Below are 16,650 nucleotides of genomic sequence, written 5' to 3'. Positions count from 1 at the left end.
GAGATTCCATTACAGTCTATGCACCAGGCACAACCCCAATATCCCATGCGCCTCGAAGCTAGATCTCACGTCGCAGAAATCCTTGAACAATTGGGATATCAAGGAGTAATAGAAACATGTGTGTCACCCATGAATAATCCTCTTTTCACTGTAACCAAACCTGATGGGTCGTACCGCCTAGTTTTGGATTACCGGCATTTTAACTCTCATTGTCGGACCTGCGCGGTCCAAAACACCCACAGTTCTGCCCTTGTTGATAGTCTCGTGAGAAAAAGGTTTAAGACCACACTTGACATCTCCAATGGCTTTTAAAGCCATAACCTGTCCTCTATTAGCAGTCAGTGGACAGCCTTTACTTCTGGCGGCAAACAGAAACAGTTAAAAAAATTAGCCATGAGCTACAAAAACAGCCCAGGTGTCTTTGCCGCATGTGTAGTCTCTCTGTTAGAGAGCATTGACCCTGATGCGTACTCGTATGTTGATGATATCTATCTCACAGACGACGAACTATGGCCGCATCTGTGTCGCGTTGACCGCATCATTGTTATGTTTGCGGACTTTGGTTACAAATTCAACTTTGCAAAATCACACATTGCAGAGTATACAGTGTTGTTTTTGGGCTATGAACTCTACAACGAAGGTCGAGGTTTAGCACCTCACTTCCTGGAGGAGTAGGCATGTTTGCGTGCTCCAAGAACTCTGAAAAAACTACAATCTTTGCTGTTTTTTTAAAATTTTGGCCGTACTTACATTCCCGATTATGCCCAGCATATCAAGCCGCTATATGCCTTAGTACAACCAACTTTTTCCGAATAGAGCTGGCTGCCGGAACATTCAGCTATCCTGCAATCTTTGCAGGCTGATCTTCTTGCTTCTAAATACTTACTGACGCGTGATAACCACACATACCTGGTTATAAGAATTGTGCCAGACGCAGTGGGTTTCACGTACTTAACGTTCAATGAGGGTGACACAGTCCCTATTGCTTACAAGTCACACCTGTACACTTCGGCTGAAATGCACTTTTCCACTGTTGAAAAAGTTTTGACTGCAGTGCAGATGGCGATTCTGAAAGAGAGAGCGCTGTCGCAAGGGAAACGCATGTTGGTTGTCACACTGTATCCTGCCCTAGAGGCAGTAACGAAAGCAAGTGTACTAAATTCTAAAGCTTTGCATCCGCGTTGGATACAATGGGCCACTTATTTGACATCTCCGGATGTCACTTACATCTTTGATGCCTCATTGCAGACTCAGGGATACTTGCAGTATGAATTTGTTCATACAGCTCCTCTGTCCTTGCGCCCGCTTGATGATTACCATTGCATCATTTACACTGACGGTTCAGCGCAACCGGCGACGGATTCTAAGCATGCTTATTCGGCGGCCTGCGCAATAGTGGCTGGTACTTTCGTGAATGGTGAATTCAATTCTGATGTTGTGCACACGCAGACATTGGGTGATTGTACCGCCTAGTTGGCAGAGCTTCGTGCTTTGGTGCTTGCACTGGAGTTTGCTGATCCTCGAGTGACTACTCTTATACTGAGTGATGCTTTTTACTGTTTTCAGCCTTACGACGACAATTTATTGTTTTGGTCTCAAAATGAGTATCGTGATTCCAAAGGTAGCACAATCAAGCATAAAATGGTTTGGGTTGAAGTCGCAGAACTTAAACAACGTCTGCCGCTCGTGAATGTAATTCATACTCTTGGGCACCAACACGTAGGTGTCCACGCTGTTGGCAACAGTTTAGATGACGAAGCAGCGAAAACAGCAGTGGCAACATATTTAGTAGCAGCAGTTACAAGATCCAAAAGTAAGATTGATGATGACATCTTGGCATCAATTGCTGCAACAGAGAAGGGTGATAATTACCCTCGGGGTTCCCCTTCTAAATACTCTTATCATATAAGTCCTGAAAAAGTTCCCTACGTGAGAATTAACGACGTTGGTGACAGATTGATTCCCAACGCGGACTGCAGACTTTCCTTGATAACAGCCGCTCACAAAGGTATAGCCTCTGCCCATGCCGGCGTTTCTGCGACTGTTACGATCTTACAACATCTATCTCCTTGGATACCTCACTTACCATCTTGAGGGCACTTAAATCCGGATCGCCTACAGACCCTTGCCCTGCTAAAATAGTAGCTTCTGTCGCCGAGGTTTTAAATCCCGCTGCTAACCAAATCATGAATCTTTCTTTGGTCAGTGGTAAAGTTCCAGTAAGGTGGAAACAGGGTAAAATCCTCCCTCTTCTGAAGAAACCTTCAGCTGACCCAGCCGTTGTTAGCAACTATAGGCCCATAACATTGCTTCCCTTTTTTGCCAAGGCGTTGGAGAAGTATGTGAACTCAGTCATTACTAACTTTATAGAAGTCACTAATGCCCTCCATCCTGTCAATCAGGTTTTAGAGCTAATTATAGCACCAAAACAGCCCTATTGGAAATCATAGAAAGCATTAAAGTCACCCTTGATAGAGGAGGAAAGGCAGTTTTAATACTGCTTGATCTCTCGGCAGCTTTTGATACCGTGCCCCATGACCGTCTCCTTCAGAGACTTAGGGAATGTGGTCTTGGGGGCACGGTTCTTAGCTGGTTCGCCTCCTTCTTGAATGATCGTCGACAATCTGTCTGGTCCCCACGGTTTTCAGCAGACATCCCTTCACTGAATGTTGGAGTGCCTCAGGGCTCAGTTCTGAGCCAGACTCTTTTTAATATCTATATGGCCCCTCTGGCTTCACTTGCGGAAACATTCGGGGCCAAGATTATGACCTACGTGGATGACTCACAACTTCTGTTCACATATGGAAAGGATGAACCTTTTAATGAAAATGAAATTAACCAATGTTTGTCCAATATCTTTGACTGGTTTCGCCGGAATCAACTTTCCTGTAATTCCGCCAAAACCAAAATTATCTTTTATGGACATACACCGGGTGATGAATGGAGGAATTGGTGGCCTCAGGATCAACCTTCCCCCCCTAGCCCTGTCACCACTGTGAAAGATCTTGGAGTCTTATTAGATTCTGATCTCTCTATGAAGTCTCAGGTTCAATCGGTGACTGGCATGTGCTTCAGGCTCCTAAAAATGTTGAGAAATTTTCTCTCACTACTGCCTTTGTCTCACAGGCAGATGGTAGTTCAAGCCTTGATCACCTCAAGGCTGGACTATGCAAATGTCTTGTACCTGGGCATTCCGAAATACTTATTAAGTCGCCTCCAGTTGCTGCAAAACGCGGCTGCCAGGGCTATCATGATGGTCGGGCCTAGGACCCATTTGGCAATTCACCTGAAAACTCTACACTGGTTACAAGTGAAAAACAGAATTGACTTTAAGGTGCTGGTACTAGCTTTCAAGGCCTTGCATGATAGCGGGGCCCAGTATTTCAGAAAGAGAATCACTCCCTACTGTCCGGGTAGGACGCTAAGATCTTCGACCCAACATCTGTTAGTGGTGCCAAAATTTCTTCTAACAAGGAAGGGAGGACGTTCCTTTCAGGTGACTGTAGGCAGATTATGGAATTCACTGCCTCTCTCCCTCAGACTTGAACCTGAACTCCTTAGTTTTAGACGCCAACTTTACACCTGGATGTTCCATCAATAATTTTGCCGAGTAGGAACGGAAGCTTTCAGGATCTCTCTTCTCTTGAGGTACTTCTTTAGCGCCGGGACACTCTTCTGAGTAGCCGTGCGCTCTACAAATCCCCCATAACATAACATAACAACGTTACTGGTGGTGCGGATTGTATAAACAGACTCGTGCTTATGTTCTTAATTGTGACATCTGCCAGCAGATTAAACCTTCGACTGCTGCGCGTCCACCTCAAACACAGTTGTACATATCTAATAAACCACTTGGGTGTGTTTATTTAGATCACTGCGGTCCTTTCTCCTCTGATACTGCGTATAAGACCATCTTAGTTGTAGTGGATTCGTGCACACATTTTCTATGGGTCTGGTCACAACGGAGTGCTGATGCTCGAACTGTCATCAGGGATTTGCGTGTCTTTGTGGGAATTTTTGCATGTGGTACCCTTCATTCTGACCAGTGTCCAGCGTTTGCCTCTAAGGCGTACAAGGATGCCATGAGATCTTTGGGGGTCCAAGTCAAATTTTCATCTCCATACCGGCCTGAGGGCAATAGCGTTGTGGAACGAATTAACCGTTACTTAAAGCAATCCATGACAGCTAGGGTTTTAGGTACTGGTCGGAACTGGTTGGCCCATTTGTATAGCTTTCAAAGTGCACTTAATAATCTCCCTAGAAGGTCTCTTGGTGGGCGGACCCCATACAAAATGCTCCTTGGCATAAAGATGTTTGTCCTGGATATTGATGGTCTAGACATGGCGGCGTCGGCCGCACCCTTTGACATAGATGCTCATTCTGTTGTATTACAGAATCTACAAGAGACCAGAGACAGTCTTGCAAAGGAACACTTGCCCTCCACATCTGATGCTGCACTTCAGATTCCGGTAGTCGGATGGCTACCTCGAGTTGGTGACCTGGTCCGTGAGAAGGTGGAGAACAAGAAGGAGTTCGACCCCTCTTATCGTGCTCCAGTTCCAGTGCTTGGCGTGCAGGGTACAAGAACAGTCATTTTACCTCCACTTCCTGGTCGCAAGGATAACAGGTACATCTCCATTGACAATGTCAAACTACAACGAGTGGCCGATTCTTCTTAGTATGACTCCAACGGTCTCTTGTCCAGCAATGCTGAGAAATTCTGTTTTGGCTCCGGCAAATACCAACAGGCCTGACGTTGCAATCGAGATGCATACAGTTACTAATCCTTTATTGACTCCACCGGCTGGTGGTCCTGTTGAAGATGCTGAGTATACTTATCCCACAGATGCGTCGTTGCCTGGTTTACAATCAAGTGCAGTTGACCAGTCACGTTTTTAGTTTGACACTAACTCTATAACATCGAACGCCCCATCGAAAATTTCTATTTTTACTGTTTGGTTTAAAAGGCATTTTTTAATTCCCCCGTGGACTTACATTTGGCTGGTGCTTATAACTATTTTTTTGTTTATGTCAATTGGATTTGTGGTTGTATTTTTTCGACTAGTAAATGGACACTATCTCACCGAAAGATCTACAATTAGATTAATTGATGGAACTTTGGCACCCCACTCCTCATCGCACATCATGAAGAGGGAGCAGACTTTTGTGAATATTACTGCCTGGCCTGTGTTGGATGGGATAGGATGGGATGCCGTCAAATTTCAAATACATGGTCCCACAGAGGTGATCAATGTCCCCAATGTACTTCGTGTTTCTATGGGGGATGTTGTGAAACAAAACATACGCTGTGATGATTGGGATGTCCAAGCCGTAGAGGCTCTTTTTTCTGATTTGAAATATTATGCTGCTTTTGATGCTGAAGATTTATATTTAGACACAGCAAATTATGGAGAGTTGTTTTGCTACCAACACTATGGCAATCATTTCCTGCATAAAGCTAATACATTTAGAATTATCATCAATTATACACAATGAGAACATTGTCCAGCACCGATTGAGGGCAGCTCCAGAACTCTAGTGAAAAAATTTACATATTTTACTGATTTCAGTGTATCTGACCCTGAAGCCTTTTATTTTAAAATGTCCGCTGAGTCAGCTTCCAAAGTTAGACTGACCCACACTAAATTATTGTATTCCAAGTCCTTTATGGATGAATTAGCTATAGGGGCTATGAGCTGTGGAAAGATACCATTGATCTTAAGTCAGTTTGGGGTTCTAAAACATGGCAGGTACAAGGAACAGAAGCTCTGCATCATGCGTGCCTTATCCCAAAAAACATATTGTTTTTGAATTCTACCATTTTTCAGATCACCTGCTTTGGATTGGCTAATTCTAAAAAGATGAATTCACCCTCTATTCCTGATCTGGGCGCTTATCCAAGATGGGATAATCACACAGATCTGTCCCTTGATGCATTGCAGTCATTCATTATTAATACGTCCTTCAACATTTCCAACCTAGACCCTGAAAGGTGGTTAATATGACAGAAATGCTCAGATTCCTGTCAACATCGTTTTCTGGGTCTGTACCCCGGCTATACACAGGTTAGGGTGGACCCCCGATTTGAATCTTCCCATTCTGTTACTTCCTATTCTGTAGGAAAGTTATGTCAAACCTGGCTGCAACATTCCACCTTGGCATCTGTTAAACTTCATTTATCCAAATTAAATGACAAAGTAGATTTAAATGATTGTGTAAAGGGCCCTGTGGGGGGCAGGTCCAAAAGATGGGTGTATGCTGTTTATAACGAAGTTTGGAAATTATCTCAAATTGAAACTGCTTTGAGATTAAGAGCTATTGATCAAGCAAATTTGGAAAAAGTGCTTACTGTCATTGATAATAGCATTAGCACCCTTTCTTCCAGAATTTACACATTAGATAATATTGTTTCATCTGTTGTGGATATTGTACAGGATGATGTGTCTGTTTTATACCATGGTCAAAATCAATTGCGTTTTATAATACAGTTTGCATGGACTTTACAAACCTTGAAGGCTGGGAAAGTTCCCAGGGACTACATGAACACATCATCTTTATTCCTGCCGTTTAATCTGACTGATAAACAACAGTTCATGTCCATGAAAGATGCAACATACTCATTATTGCATATTGAAAAGTTAGAACTTTTACCATTCTCTGTGGCTGAATCAAACTCAGCTGTGTGGCTTATCCATGGATTGATCACTTACCATTTCCATTGTTTAAGTTCAGTTCATGTATGAAACACTATGCCCTAGGCAGATACGAACCATTGGGTACCGCTTTCCTGCATGAAGTTTGATCACTCCCATTTACATACAGATGCCTGAGAGAAGGTAAAGATGTTTATTTAAAAGGGGAGGCATGCACTTCCACACCTGATCACTCAGTAGTCTGTAGGAACATCCAATTGCATGGCGCATGCAACGTTCACGCACCGAATTTAGCTTGCATTCTGAAGGAAATCCTGTGCCAGCAATTACACCCACATTCATGTTATTAGCTAATGGTAGTTATTTGCATTTGAATAATGAGGCATGCTGCGGGATGCTAGTGGGGATTCCGTACATTGTAACTGTCTCACAACGCGTAGTCTGTTGTAAAAATGTCCTTTTCCCACCCCTGCATGGGAGACTAGATGTATCCATCTGGCCTTCCATACCAACCTTGAAAGCAGAATTCAACAAGATGAGCAGAATACGGACTCTATTGTCTCAAAAAGAAGTTGCCCTGACTTCCTCCCATGAAACATTTGTCCTTCACGTAGCAAACACACGCACCAAGGTGCATGCGCTTTTGGATGCTGATCTCCCACTTCATTTCGGTGCTCTGATTCATACTACATTCAATGCCTTGTCAACAACTGGCGTGGTACATTTTTTCAAAGTTGTGGGCTCCGGCCTTGTGACCTCCTTCCAAACAATATTTGGTGTGATACCGGCATTTTTTCATTCTATTTTTTCCAGTATCTTCGGCAGGCTTCCGTTGATTCTCGCATTGACTGCTGGTGTGCTGCTGTTGGTTTGCTTGCTCCGCATTGGCTGCACGATCTGTATCACGCGACAGCCTGCCCCGGCTGCTTCAACTACGCGACTGGATGCTTGATTACTATGGAACATTACCATTGGCCACTTTGAGCGTAGCCTATGGATTATCCTTCTGGTTCTCATACTTTACTTGCGTGCAACCTGTTTTCCATTGCCTAGAATGTCCATTCGAATAGGCTCTGTGTTTGTGCCTGTCGAACACGGCGTCTCCTGCCCAGGATTATGATCGACTAATGAGTCCCTTAGTGGCTCATGAGTTAGACTGTTCTGGTATCGGGATTATGGCCTGTGGAGCGGCGCACGGAGTCCTAGGGAATTGGGATATATTTTCGGCGGCATATGACTTCTTGGCGAGAAGCTATCTTGAAGAACACGCAAGTTGTCCTCTGATAGTGCTAGAGGCTCCGGTTATCGAAGAACATGTATGCTAATTTACTTTACTTGATTGGATGGCTAACTCTTTTACTGAACATTATAATGACTTCCTCTTAGAGGCAGTTGCAACTTATTGTGCCTACACGTTGATGGATTAAATTGGCAGTTTTCCTTCTTCCGCACGTCTTGATCCAGATATTTTTTAATTTTCTTTACTCCACTGTGGGCTGTATACCGCCCCTGAGAGATGTTTTAATTTTTTCTCATTTCCCAACACATTTTTCATACTTTTACTACCAATAATATGGCTTGGCAATACATGAACTTGGCTCTGTCTCGCTCAAACTTGAACTCTGCGTTCCTACATTGCTTCCCTATTCTGTTCGTGGTCCGATCAAGGGAGGGTGGGGTTTTATGTACACACATTGCTAGGTTAGCATAAGCCACTTTGCTGCTTTTGCACACAACACTACAAGTAGCTGTTATTACAAGTAAAACGGCCTGCTTTCTTTTTCTTCACATGAGAACAGTCTGTTGTTCACATCCCTAGACGTGCACTGCGACCTTAGTCTGAACACTGTGTGCAGAAGCCGTCAAGGTCAAATAACAATGTATGCTGTTGAATTCAGGTTGATCAGTCCACGCTCTAGACACAACACGCACACAGCTGCAAATATCTGAAAATCGGGTGCCTTTAATATTGCATTTTGCATGCATGATTCAGACACTTGGAGAAAACCTTTCCAGATACAGAGAGCAGAGCTGATCCTGTGATGTGATTCACCTAAGCTGATCTTTGAGGTATGGGGTTCCCCATTCAATCCTAGAGACCTTCTATTAGTTTATAAAACTAAATTACTAGCCATGGGAGGGTGGTTCATAAAGTATTATAGGACTTGTTTTCCACTATCATTTTGAATATGATTTCTCCCTTCATTTTCTATGGTATTGTAACAATGCTGATGGTTTTATTTTTTATCATTTGTCTGCTTATATTAGCTAAAGTACTGCACCTTAGAGCACGTAGTTAAAAATAAACATTTTAAACTTTTCCGTGTTTCTGATTACTCTTGTTGTGGACTGATATGAGAATAAAAACGAAAAGGTGTTTCTGATTCCCACCATTCCTGAGAGTACTCTAAGTCGCTTGTTCTGGTTTGTCTAATCATTGGTAGCTTCGAGATGATACGGAGAACGAATGAGACACTGATGCTAGTCGGATAGGGGTTCTGTGTTCTGAGGTGAGTTTTTTGGTACACCACAATTCACTGAGGTCCTGGTTTTCTGTGCATAGTTCTGTGCAAGAGCAGAATCCCTGCAACAGATTGTGTTACCATTTTGCTGGGATGAATATTGTGAATCTGTTGAATCATGTGCTGTACCTCGGAATTTGACGGCTGTCTGCATTTTGCTTATACTATTGGTTCACCTGCATGTTTGGCAGAGTTTGTTTATTTTCATGGAAATGGTTATTGATGCACATACTGTCCAAATGATCATACATGCCACTGTATGGCTTCCGCCCGATATATCGCAAAATGACCAAATAAAATTTGTTGTTAAAAAAAAATGCTCTAGCTGTATTATAAGATAACTTATCAACCACAGTAGAAAGTTTTCTGATCTTGTAAGAATTCAGTATCATTCCTACAGATGGAATAATTGCACCAAAGTTGTCTCCAGCAATTTAACTAGCACTGGCACCTTTTTTGGTACTAACTTCCACTCTTGAGTCATCAAGATGTCCAACGTGATAAATCTGTGGAATAACTATCTCCATGTAACATGATCCATACCATCTCAGACTCCATCTAAATACAATCCCCAATGTCCACGGGCTTCAAAGGTGTAATCACATCCTAGAAAGAAAAACAAAGAAGGGAGTAGAGAGGTACCACTCAACGAGTGGTGGAGGTGGATACTTCCTCCCAGTAAAGCGTACATAAACAAAAGGATCCACCCGCAGATACAGTAAATCAAGAGTCTCCCGTTTATACAATATGTATCCCACGGTCGTGGAGAATACACATCAGTTGTTAAAATACCCCTCACACACCAAAAGGGCCCTTGGTGTCATGCTTCATCATAGGGGTCTTCCCGCCCCTCTACGGGACGGGGCGTGCTACAACCTACGTATACGTGGGAGCACTGTTCTTAATGAGACTACTATGTGTAGTGCAGGGGTGTGCAAGGAAGGGTCAGGAGTGGATGGAGAGTGATTTAAAAAATACCTGGCTCTCTGGACTAGGAAAATGTATTCTGCCGTCTAAGCTGGTATTAGTAAAAAGGTGGGGGGAGGAGGGTGTATGCCTCAATGAGCTAGGCCTCCTGGTGTCGACATGTTTCGAAGCTTCCCCATGCTTCTTCGTCAGGACCTTAAGGATCCCTTCCTACGACGCACTGTGATGTGTTAAAAATAATGGGTGAAAAAAATCAGAATGGAAGTAAATAGCCTCCAAAAGTTGGTAATGCCCCAATGGGTCTTAGATACTCCTATTAACCTAAAAGGAAAAAAACGGTATAAAAGAGAGATATACAAGACATTTAATCACATCCTGCCCACAAAATGTGTGTCTAATTTTGATTTCCAGTATATACACACAATTTCCCATGGTGTAGCCAATCTAATGTTTCCTGCTACATTATGCTTGAGATCCTTCTTTGCCCAATTTGGTGCACTTGTATGATTTTCTACTTTGCCCATTATATTTCTTCTCCTGTCTTCTACTGGAGCTATTAATTTCTTCTCAACATCTGTCAATATGCAGGGCAAGTTGTGTCTATGAGCTTAAGCAGTGTCCAATGTCATAGTAGGTTTAAAGAAGTGTCCAACTCATGCTAGTGCTTTAGCATCAGGTGGACATTTCAAATGTTTCAGCAAAGGAATTGCTGCGAAAACTAAGACAAAGTTTGAGTAACAATATTGGAAATGTCCCTTTCCATAGAAAAGGCTCATCAACAGACTACTCGATACACCATAAGTTGGAGGAATATGGTGATACGTGATGCCCTCTATAGTGGAGGTAAGTAATTGCATACACACATTGCAATCCCTAGCATCCATTGTATCAACATACTCATAAAGTAATTTAGAAAAAACATTCAGTTTGTAATCTAATCTCGATGTATTTATATGTAAGACTTTCTCATCAAATGAAGACAAACTATTGTCAGTGGGAAATGTTGCTTTAGGAACAATTGTGGATGCAATCTCTCCTGTACTAGAATGTGTGGGTAAGCTCAACCCTGCAAGCAAAGCAATTACTATAGTTATTACAATTAACACTCCTGTACATATGTATCTACGTCTAACACGATTGTTACTAGGTTCCATACCTTTTCTGAGCTCAGACCGTTTGGGTGAAATAAAGCAGCAGTAAAAGTCTTCTCCGTTGATTTCCACCTGTGCAAATGGCAAAACAATATCCGTGCAATGAAATGCAATTATGGTATTTTCAAGGTCTTCACAAGCTTTCCTTAGCCCTATTCTGTGTTCCTCTAAATGACAACCTTACATTCCTTCAGCAGACTCGAGCCTAGCTACTCTTCTTTCTTACCTACAAAATCTATTTAAATGTCGCTAATAAATGCACAGATCAAATTCCCTAATGATCACATCTAGGATATAGTGTCTCAGTCTGTTTAGCGGCAATACAATTTCCAAACTCAGTTCAGCCACAAAGTTCAGTTCAAAGAGGCTCCATTGGATTCAAATTGTTACAACAAAATGTTCAAACATCTCTTTCCCAGTTATTGGCAGCAAGATAGTCCAGTCGAGTGATGAGTACCTCTGACAGGGTACTCTTGCTCTCTTTGATCTCCTTACTACTGGCCCTTCATCATCACTGCCACTTAGGCCAGATTCCTCAGTATCTTCTGCAATAGTGTGTGGAACACACACTTCAGGCAAACTCTATCTTTTTCCCTCCTGTCCTCTTGGCCACTGGTCTCCAGGCATGACTCGCGCTACTGCGACACTAGGCCCTTCACAGTCAACACTACAGGATGGGACGCTCTTGTTCCGACTTCAACGGTTGACTCATTCAGACATCTTCAGGCCAAATGCTTGACTAACCTGCTCCCTTTGTTTCACTGTAACTACTGGCACTTCAGGGAGAGGTGCGGCTACATTATCAAGGGGACACAGGACTCTGCAAGTATGCGTGGTATGCACCCAGATGAGGAGAACTTCGCACTTCACATCTGTCGAGCCAACGTGGCTCCAAGCACGTTTTGCGCACATGCTTCTTCACCATAACCCAGTTCCCGGGACTGAGGACATGGTATTGCTCCTGTTGAGGCAGGGCTGTAGCCTTTGCAACCTGATGAGACACAGAACACACCATATCAGCCAGTCCTTTGCAGTAATCAAGAACCATATCATCTGTAATGTTCACAAGTGCTTCTGCCGGCACAGCTGGCAATTTCATGGCTCTGCCCATGATTATCTCATATGGAGATACTCCTGTATTCCTATCTGGAGTACTCTGAAGACTCATCAACACAAGGAGCAATGCATCAGGCCACTTCAGAGATGTCGAAGCACATACCTTAAAAAAGCCTGGATTTCAGTGTCCCATTGACTTTCTCCACAATAGCTGAAGCCTCAGGTAGGTAACTGCAATGTAGCCTCTGCTCTACTTGCAATGCTGCACATAACATCTTCAGGCTCTAATTATTAAAATGTGTTCCTCGGTCTGATTCCAGAGAAGTTGGAAACCTGCATCCCAGAATTAATTCCCTCAACAATAACTTAGCTACTGTTAGACTGTCATTTCTCCTGGTCTGGTCAGCTTCCACCCAAAGCAAGAAGATGCACACAATCACCAAGATATATCTCAGCCAATTGCACACAGGCATCTCAATGAAGTCCAATTGCATCCTGTTGAAGGGACCACCTGATTCCCCTCAGTGACCCAGTATTAGTGCAGTTCTTCTTCCTACATTCATCTGCTGACACACAACACACCTGTGACACAACCCTTCAGCCACCAGTCTGAACCTTGGATTAAACCACATCTGCCAAAACAAATGCACCATACCATCTCTACCTCCATGAGCAGTTCCATGATAGTGTCTCACCATTGGGGTAACAAGCTGTGTGTGGCAACACAAGTCTTCCATCTCCTGAAACCCAAATGTCATCCTCATCTCTCTTGACACACCCTGCTCTAACCCTGTCTTCCAGTTCTGCTTCTGATACTTCCTCCTGAAGCCTCTTAACGTCCTCCCATGTATCAGCTGTGATTAGCAAAATGTTGTAATTGATCCCATCTGTACCCTCATTTCGATATTCACCATTGAAAGTACAAGCATTTAAAGGCACAATATCTGGAGATCTCATCAGCATACCTGTTGCCCACAGTTTCATAATTATCCCCTTTGGGGTGTGCAGAACATTTCATAACCATGATCTGGATTTAGTTAAATGGCTATTGATGAGATGTTGAGTTCTGGTGATGGTCAACAATATTTCCACAGAATGGGGGACAAAAACATTTGAAGGATGACCCATAACAATGCTTTTGCACTGCTCAATGCTGACATCTGCGGCCACGGCTTTGAGACAGCCAGGCAAAGCAGCAGCTACTGGGTCAAGTGTAGCTGAAAAAATAAGCAACAAATCTGTGAGCATTCCCATGCATCTGGGCAAGCACCGAGAGAGCGCAGCCCTCCCTCTCACTGCAAACCAAAGTGAAACACTTATTGTAATCAGGCATTCCCAGTGCTGTGGCACAACAGAGACTTTCTCTCAGCTCTGAGAAGGCACACGTACAAATGTCATCCCATGGTACTGGATCTGACACATTATTGTGTGTAAGCCTCTGCAAAGGCTTGGTCACTAGGAAAAAGTTGGGAATCCACTGTCGACAGTAGCTCACCATTCCCAAAACTATCCTGACTTCTTTCTGAGCAGTTGGTGGATTAATTCTCAGAATTGCCGAGATTCTCTCTTCTGACACCTTCCTTGCTCCTTTCTCAATGTGCTGTCTGAGGTACAGAACTTCTCTTTTACAGTGTTGCAACTTGTCGAGAGTTACTTTATGCCCATTCTCAGCTTAGGGGTTCAGCAGGACAATAGTATACACGCATCCTGTGTATTTGACGTCACCAACAGGTTGTCATTGTACTGGGCCAAGACTGAGTGATAGGGCATTACTGGGGACTCTAGATTCTTATTAAGGATCTGGTTGAAGATGGACGGACTTTCTGTATACCCTTGTGGGACTCGGCACCATGACAAAACATGGCTGCCGAACCAAAATAGCAAAGAGGAATTTGCTATCCTGATGCAACGGTATTGTGAAACATGCTTGACAAAGGTCAATGACAGTGAACCACTCGAGCCCCCAAATGGAATCTGAAATAAAATCACAGCTGGATTCAGTACCAAAGCACAACAAGGGACTGCAGTGGTATTGATCTTTCTGAAGCCCTGCACTATGTGATACTTGCCATTGGGTTTCTGCAAGCCCATAACGGGTGAGTTACACGGACCCCCATAATCTCTTTCAGAATGCCTTGTTGAATCATTGAGTCAATTGCAGGAATAAACCCAGGAGGGGTTTGAGGGGTCAGATTACATTGCGGATTCTTGGATGCTCTGCATTAGGTTTCACTGTTATGCGGGTAGGTTCAACACCTTCAATGAGCCCTATGACTATCTCTGAAAAGTCCCAGACTTCAGGTGGCACTGTGTCTCTCAGCTCTGGTGGCAGATCATCACTTGTCAATGTAGGGTACATTCTGACATCAGAACTCTGACTTAAAGGTTTGAAGACAACAACTTCATCATGAGTTTGGAAATCAATGTTCAGTAAATGGAGCAATTTAGTTTGCACAAAAGATCGCATCCAAGCAGATTTACACAACTTGATTCACACACCACAAATCAGTGATTCTTCTCAAAAGACCCTATTTTAACAGGTACTGCTTCAGTAACAGGGCTAGTCAATTGTTTGCTGGCAACTCCTACAACTTGGATTCTTTTTCTCAAGAGGCGTAAGTTGGAAACCTCTGCTGTTCTAACAGGAGAGTGGGTAACTCTAGTGTCAATCAAGAATGATATTGGTGGCCATTCACCTCACTATCCACGATTGGACAACTCTGGTCTGCCTCTGCCCTACTTGGTTGTCGGATGCTGCTACATTTCTTCGTGTGAGGGCACTGTAATTGTGACAGTTCTGGACGCGCTTGTACTTTCACTGCCCTACTTGGTCGTCGGATGCTGCTACATTTCTTCGTGTGAGGGCCACGGTCATATCACTGCATTCCTGACCTTGGTTCAGCTTGTGCAGGGACTCATTGTTGTTATAACATCCTGCTGGGACTCGCTGTCCCAGGGTGCACACCTTTCTACCAATCTGCCTCAGCTGTTGCGAGGGGAGGCGTGGTCATCGTGCTTTAAAGAGCTGCCTTCTCACACGCAACGCGGGACGCGCTTGTACTTTCACTGTCCTACTTGGTCGTCGGATGCTGCTACATTTCTTCGTGTGTGGGCCACGGTCATATCACTGCATTCCTGACCTTGGTTCAGCTTGTGCGGGGACTCATTGTCGCTATAACATCCTGCTGGGACTCGCTGTCCCAGGGTGAACCGCTTTCTACCGATCTGCCTCAGCTGTTGCGAGGGGAGGCATGGTCATCGCACTTTAAAGCGCTGCCTTCTCACACGCAACACGGGACGTGCACGGGCGGTGTCTGGGCGAAGCCCGGGCCAAGGTCGGGCCCGTCTGGGCCCGTCAGAGCCTGAAGGAGACTGGGCTGGGCCACCTTATTAACGTAAAAATTGTAAACGGCTATTGTTTGCAACTCCATATTTGGTATTGTAATTGTTGTTGGGGTTTGGCAATATGAGCAAACGCAAGGTGGGAGTGGGTTCTGGGGTTGTTGGGACAATTGACGCATTTCTCACCGGGGCAGAAACAGCGCCAATTCATGAGATTCAACTAACCGAACGCAGGCTATTGCTAGAGCCCCAACCACAATCACTCCCCAGCAGTTCAGTATCTCTATCCCATCCTTTGCGTATTCATACAGATTAGTTATTTCCCCATCATAGCCAGACTTTCCCGGCTCTTTTAGATCCAGTGCCACATACTTCTTCTAGCCCGGAAAGTAGCTCTCGTTCTTTAATGGTTACTACTAGGGGAAAGAAGTCTAGTCAGGTTAATGGCTGTGAACCACCATTGAAAAAAAGGAAAGCTCGAGGACCACCCAAGTCCAACAACTAGGTTTCTAGAGTAGTTAAACGCAAGGGTGTCGTTATAGAGAGCGATGGTAGCCAGGTACCTACTAAACTGTCAACTAATCTGTGCACTCCCTTAGGCAATACCGATCCTCCATCTCAGTTAAATGAGGATGAGTGTAGCACACGTTAGAATCAAAACTTTCGGTTTTGCTTGATCCCTCATTACAAAAATTGACCTTGATAGAAGAAAGACTTACCAAAATACAGCAGAGTATTCTTGGTGTTTCTCTAATTAATCCTGGTGACCGGAAAATAGGTAGGTCTGATATGCATATGGTGAGGGGAGTAGACGCAGTCTCCATGGGTCCCCCAAATAAACAACACTGTCCCACATCTACAGTTGGGATAGAAACTAAAGTCATTCAATCGACCCACTTACCCCAAAGTGGCACATTCCAACAATCAACCTCGATAGAGGGGACGAGTGATACTTGTACTCAGACTTCCCAGCAATATGTTGGTAGTGCTCCGAGTGCG

This window comes from Triturus cristatus, chromosome 4_1 (genome assembly GCF_964204655.1).
Source record: "Triturus cristatus chromosome 4_1, aTriCri1.1, whole genome shotgun sequence".
NCBI classification, from domain to species: domain Eukaryota; kingdom Metazoa; phylum Chordata; class Amphibia; order Caudata; family Salamandridae; genus Triturus; species Triturus cristatus.
Note: the sequence above shows the minus strand (reverse complement) of the source record.